The sequence below is a fragment of the Nesoenas mayeri genome (genome assembly GCF_963082525.1).
Source record: "Nesoenas mayeri genome assembly, chromosome: 2".
Taxonomy (NCBI): Eukaryota; Metazoa; Chordata; class Aves; order Columbiformes; family Columbidae; genus Nesoenas; species Nesoenas mayeri.
Window position 1 is genome coordinate 92293381 of NC_137543.1, and position 7462 is coordinate 92300842.

The window sequence follows — 7462 nt, forward strand, 5'->3', positions numbered from 1 at the left end:
GCTCCTTTTGGCACTCAGAGGAAAGCAAAAGCCATAGCCTAAGCAGGGGGCTAAATCTTCCATTTTTGTTTTCTCTTTTTTTCTGGATAGTCTTTTCTGCAGAACAGGGGGATGAACATCTTCCTCATGCAGTGCAAGGTCTATGCCTTTCTCCAGGAGAGAGCTGTCTGATTCTTATTGCAGGTCTGGTTCCTCTCTTCCCACGGGGCAGGTGTTAGGTAGAGCAAAGACAGGCCTGCTGGTGGTAACTGGGGTCATCTAACAGTGCTGTGATTTTCAGACATGTTCTGGTGATGAGCTAGGGCTGCGATCAAGCTGGGAAATCAAGCCAGCAGGTTGGGACAGCCAGGTGCAAGGCTGGGCACAGGCAGACCATACCAAGCCCTGATCTTGAATGCTGCTTTCAAGCCTCAGGGTGGGAAACCCCAATAAGGCTTCTCTCAGCTCTGACCCACGGTTGCAGGGCTGCAACAGATCAGAGCAGGCATTTGAGCCCAGGCAGCCAGAGCCCTCGGGAGTGAGCTGTCAGTGATCTCCGGACCCTGACAGACAGAGTTCCAAATGGGATTTGTTACTCAGTGCCTTGCTTTGCTTCAAGGAGGGGACCATTCAGCCTCTTGTTAAGATCAGTTTTGCTGAAGTGTCGGGTCTGCTAATTTGCAGCCAGCACTTAGCTTTGCATACTGAATGTGAAGCTTAATTCTGAAAATGAATTGCAATGTAAATGATTCACTGTTCTTGCTTTGTTGCTGGAGTTTGCACTACTTTGTGACATTGTTTTATTTTAAAGGCTGCACAACTGAGGTTTAGTGACAGTTGAGTTTTGTATCAAATAAGCAGAAAGTCTTGCCAGAGCTTTAGGAGTGAGTGCTGTGCCATTTCCTTGTCTCTGTCACAGTCCTGGAGAGCTAAGATATTTGTATATACCCGAATAGATTGCCAGAATCAATCCACTTTCCAGAGATGAATGTGGACATGTCCTCTTTTCCACTGTAATGTGAATACTCAAATCTTTCCACATAAGAAACTCATATATTTGAGTTTCACAGCACTACCTAATAAGGTTTTATAGCCATTAATGTCAGTGCCATATATCACTGAGGCAGTGAAAAAGTGGAGTTTCTCTCCCAAACCACCTCTCTAAGCATCTAAGATGAAGTGATTTTATAGCTTACACTTCCACAGATCTTTCAAATCCCACAACACAACTTGTTTCACCTGAGCCTCAAAGATTTTTGTAAATGATTTCCCAGAAGCTCTTGAGGGGGTCTTTTCTCTCTTTTTTTATTTAAATTTAAGCTTAAAATATTATTAGATTCTGTTCAACATGAAATTTTTCTAGAATACATTGCAAGCAATGTGTGCGCAAAAGGTAATCTACACTATCTAATAAATAAAATTGTATAGCAGTTTGAAATTTCAAATGTGATCATTTGCTTTAATATTGCGAAGTGTTTGTTAAACCTTTAAGCTTGTGACATTTTTCCACACTGACAGCTAAATAATGAATTAATGGTTTTAAAGTCCATGGCAGCCTGAGGGTTTCAAATGCACATTTAGTCAAAATAATTGGTGCTTTAATCATTCTTTATGAACCAAAATTGTTCTTTAGTTATACAGGAGTGGTGCTAAAGCAAATATCTATGCTGTGAATGTTCTTTTGTATTTCTAAAATTATCTGCTAAGTTGGAAAATGGTGCCTGGGTGCATTTCTTCTTTAAAGAGGTTAGGTTTTACTCTCATAATGACCACAAGCATGGCTACTAACTGGGCTGTCCATTCTCTGATGGTGAGCACTTTACTGTAGTTTTAGTATATGTGTACAGAGAAGCCGACTGACAGGTTTTGTGAACAGATTTGAAGGTTTGTGTGGGAGAACCTCATACTCTTCACTGTCAAGATACAGGCTGTGGGACCCCTGTATAACTAAATAAATCGGGGGATCTGTTCATGGTGAAGCTGTCTCTCAGTCCAACTATGACACAGAGAAAAGCTGCATCCATAATATCTTTTGTTAGTAGTGGGAATAAAAATTTTAGGTTAAACAAAAGAGGAAACTGTCCTCATTTTGTGGTTGGAATCATGTGAGTAGGTTACTTTTCCTGCACAATATTCTACTGAGGTGCTTGTACTGACCTCCGCAATGCTTCTGTGCCATATGAGCAGGAGATGCTAACCCAGTTAAGATCTATCAGAGCTTGCTACAGGTCATCAGGGTCTACCGACCTTATAGCATAAAGGTGATTTAACTTCTGGCTTAGGGATGTTTGTAAGACCTCAAATTACTTTAAGATGTAAAGATATACTGGAAAAAGTGTTAGTCTAGGTTTGCCATTTCTTTCACTAAACAGCCACTAGAGACCTGCATTGGACTAGGCATGGGCTCAGATAAACTGTTTCTGTGACTTAGTTCCTGTGTTACGTGACTAACTTGAAGGAAACACTACTCATCACATAGCTAAAATGATTTTGTTGGAAATTTTGTAATGCTTTTTTTTTTGGTAGAGTTTAATAGTGGTGTGGGCAGATTGCAAATGGAAATGAATTCTCTTCAGGAGATGCATCAGTATCTATTTAGAATAAAATTAGAGCATGCTCTTTGAGAACCCCTGCCATGTGGCCTGGTTTTGAAGACAAGGTGATGCCTTTTAGGAATAGCATTGGAGAAGATACTTCTGACAGGGATTACTCAGCTTTAGCCTACCACCAGTGAATCCCCGCAATATCTTGTCTTCCATTGTCACAGCTCTAAATGAGTTTGAAATAGCCTTTCTTCAACAGCCATTTTGGGCTTTATCTCTGAACTCCCTATGGGTTTTTGTAATAGCCTAAGCACAAAACTCTTTGATACATGAATGAAGGGCTGTCCACTCCTCTCTTCTTCTCAGTGCTTGTTAGAATTGACTTGATATGCTGCAGTTGGACTGTAACTGGTTGAGACAAGTCTCCAAGCTGGAAAAAAACCAAAAACAAACCCTAGAAGCAAATACTGTGAATGACTGCGAAATTCAATTATTTTTCTCTGCTTATTAATGCAGGAGGAAAATGACTATTCTGTAGCAATTTTCTTCCTATTTTGATAGTGTGACTGTATCTGATTAAAATGGAACACTGTACAGACATTTTACTTCCTGGCTTCTAGCTCAGGATATGGTGTATGCTAGTACAGCAGGTTGTTTCCTTTCTGCATGTAAACGAGGAAGCACAGCAATGATGTTGGGGGTAAATCAGTCAGTATGGGTTCTGAGGAGTAAAGTGTCTTGGAATGGGAGAAAAATATTAGAACAAGATTCATCCAGCTCTTGTAAATGTTAGATATTTTTAACTGAGTGCCAAAATGGTTTTGCATTTCTTTGAAGCTTTTCTTTAGCTTAATAGTGTGTAGCAATTAAAATCTAGAATTTTACCTGTACCTGTATTTTTTTTGTCCTGATATATCCTTGCTTAGACAAACCTTACATTCCCCCTTGTGGTTTTTTTGTTTGTTCATTTGGGTTTTGGGGTTTTTTTGGTTGATTGGTTGTTGCCTTTTGTGTTTTCCTTTCTCTTCCTTTATGTTTTCCTTTCTCTTCCTTTGTGTTTTCCTTTCTCTTGCTTTTTCTCCCACTGAGTGATAGACAGGGAAGGTAGAAAGGGATAAACATCTGCTAGAAGCTACTTTTACTTTAGAAGGTTAGGCCAGATCATTGCTAATGATCACCTATATCCCTGAATGATTGTTTGTTTATTTGGCTACAGAAGAAAGCTTCACAATTCATTCTGCTCATCAGAAAGGGAAATGCAAAGTAGAGTGTGAGGCAATCCAGACCTTGCACCCATGTTTGGCTTTGGTTGTGCTGATGCGACTGTTTTACCGGCCTCACTAAGGGTGCACTCAAAGTCCCTTGCACCGTTGTAACTGTACCATGCTAAAGGCTCTTCACAGTCCTATTGACTTAGATCGCAACACTCCTAGTAGTGAAGCTAAACCTGCACCTAAGCCTTATCGGGATGGTAGAGAGGAACATGCGGATGAGCATTTCTTGGCTACTATTCCTAAACTAGGAGAGGATAACTTATTTTAATGGCAATATTGAGAATTACAGTGTTTGTTTCCACTTGTCAACAGTAACTTAAAGCATGTTATAGTTGGAAAGGATATGATTATACTTAAAGCATTCACGATGGAGTATGCAGGATTTCCTTGTCTCTATTTTGCTCTTCGAAGTAAAGGCATTTTTTCCCTTTTCAGTAAGGAGAATTGAATCTGGTAGCAGCTAATGAGAATTTTAGCTATGCATAGTAGGAAAGGATTTTAGAATCTGACTATGCATGCCTAAGACAGTTAATTTGAAAGCATATGCATATGTACAAGTGAATGGCACTTCTTCAAGGAAGTGAGATCAGCTCTTCTGGAAACTTGTCTAGCAAATACTTTGTTTCTGTTATTGGGACCTAATAAAAAACTTTCTTTATATGTACATCTGATACCATATTTTTAGCTTCCAAAAGACTATCTCAAACAGTAGTAATGTCTGCATTATTTTGCATCTTCTGCAGTCTTTTTCATCTGTTTTATATTAATCATTTATGGGGAAAGCATGTAGATTGAATGAGTAAAAAAAAAAAAGCTTTGGAAAACCCAGTATGTGCAGTGTGTGTCTGTTCTCTTCACCAGAGAAAGAACATTGAGTAAAACGTGGAGTTACAAGTGATGTCTATCTACAAGGTGGGATTCAGTCCTTAAGAAGTATCCTTGCAGTTGGCTGGAGGGTGCTGTCTTTGAGGTGTAATGTAGGAACTTTTGTTTCGTTATTGCTGTGACTACAGACGTCCATGTTATCCCAGCTAGACTCTTGTCAAGGTAATTTATTTTGGTCTGCCTGATTTGCTTTATATTACTGGTTCTTTTTTTTTTTTTTTTTTTTTTTAATGTTTGTAACTAGGTTTATGTTTTGCAAGTGTATCTGCATTTTACAGTTAGCTCACATTTTCAGCTCTATTTGAGTTTTTGTTATGTTAGGGGAGACAGAAAGAATTAAAGTAATCATATCAAAGAACATTCACATTTTCTTTGTATCACCAAACAGATTATTTTGGAAAAAAAAAAAAGCAGCAGTATGCAATAAGAAAAGTTGTGAGAGTACCTTCATGATTATGCTGTTTTTCTCATCTAGAAAGTCTCCCTTTATCTGATTTTTCTTTTCTCAATGTGAAGTATTTTCAACTTGCTCTTCCCTTGAGAAGAGACAGAGGAATGCCAGATGTCTTGCGTTGGCAGAGTCTAAACTGTCAAGCCTTGGAAATGGATGTCACCTTCCAGGTACCTTTCCAAATATACCTTGAGTCTTTATTGTTTCTCCAGTGTTGGCTTAGCTGTCTCAGCTTTCCGTCTTAGAATTTAGCAAAACATGTTCTTATACAAGAACTCCTAGAAAAATTTAACTTTTTAAAGCTTTTCAGCCTTGCGTGTGTCATGACCTGGAGGTGTAATAAGGTGCTAAAAGCTGGATTTGTTTTATAACTGGATGTAGTGGTTACTTTTTGAGTAAACATTCATAGAAATCTGAACTAGGGAGACACTAGTGAACTTGCTCTCGTTCTTGAGAAGGTGATGCTGCAGTTTACTATGTTAAATGCAAATCATACAATTAGGTGTTTTAATTTCTAGCATAGTTAAGTCTTCCAATATTTTAGCTACTGAATTAGGACAATATTTTTATTAATTCTTCAAGATTGTGGTTGAGATTTTTCTCTTGATACCATGATTATTTTTTTCCCTGTCTTTGCTGTTTGGCTATCAACTGTGTGTTTGGTTACTCAATTTCTGTTCCCAGTGCTTTACACAGAGATGAAATTGGGATGGGTGCATTTAACTATGCAAGATTCATTATGAGTTTATGAAAATAAGAATGAAATGGGTGAAGTTCTTCAGTATGATAGGAATATTTTTTAGTAACGTCAAACATACGAATAGCAGAAGTGTGCCTTGTCTGGCCTTGAGAGATTCATGTGGGAAAGGCAATCCTCATCCATTGTAGAGTGCAAAGGTTTCTTTTTTCTCATGGTATGTCCAAAGAATTGGGAATATTGGAGCTTGAATTTGAATCTTGGACAAACCAAAACCATTTTAAGCCTTTAGTACTCATTTATGCATAGTATGTATTCTCATCTGAGGTGCAGCTCTATGAGCAGGGAGATGCAAAAAAATTTTTTTGTTCTACTTACTTTTACTCATCCTATTTTGCTCTGTGAGCTCTATATGTACTTACATACACACACACAAGCATCTGATTATCTATATAGCCCACAATGCATGGAATTGGAGGGTTGAATGTGAAATTTCAAAGAAATTTCAGTTGCCACGTCATAACCAACTGTGTATGGTCTGAACTACATAAAAAGGTTTTATACCCTGATTCAACAAAATATACTCTTCAGTTTTCTGGGTCCTTTGTATCTTTAAATATAGCTAAATAATCCCATTATGGTTGCTGTACTGTTGTATCTGCTACTTAATTTCATTATTATTTTTTTTTGCCAAATAACCTTCAGTATTGATGAAAACATTAAAAATTTGCCAGTAAGACCCTGGAAAATATTTGCATCTTTATTTTTTTTGTCTGTTTGTTTGTTTTCTTTCAGATGATAGCATAACCTTCCAAGCATATTCTCCACAATTTACTCTCCAGAAATTGTGTATATATGTGTGGTTGTGTTTTGTTCTTTAATTGGAATATGTTTCTAATGCAATCTATAGATTTCAACTGCCGAAGCCCTGAAAAAAAATTTTGTGTGTTGTAATATGTGAGTTAAAACTTGGCAAAACTGAGACTTTCATTTTTTATCCTGGAAATGTGCTGAAGTTGGATTCCACTTTGTTAGTAGGCATAAGAAATACATGAACATTACAGCTTTGTCATTGAAACCACATAAAACTCATAAAAATGCTGTCTGTTTTGATTGTGTCTTCAGCATTAATACTGAGAGTCTACTTACACATAAAACTCACAGTGGAACCTAACTGAAAAGGTGACATGTGTGGACTGAAATGAGAGAAGTTAGTGGTACTGAAATCTCTTAAGCTTCACCACCGTATTTTTCCTAACAAAAAGTTTGTTGCACCTTTTGAGGGCCATACTCTGGGTGTTCTAATAGAATCTGACTCCTTTGTCATGATCTCTTTGTCTAATAATTCCTCTGTAGCATTTTTTCCCCTTATCATTCACTGTGTGTTAATTCACGCTTTGATTTCTGTGTCCTTGACCCAAAACTGTCAGGTCAGGATGACACTATCATCTACAGCAGATTGTGAACTATTAATTCTCTCCTCCTTTACGTACAGTAGTGTGCCATATGCAGATGGGGCCCCTCCCTGGAAGCTTGTGCTTTGCAGTCTTTTGAGAGTCCTCAAGTCTGTCACAGATGTTCTTTCCTGTGAAACAGGATCTCAGGTGGACAGAGTGGGTTTGTTTGCAGTGCA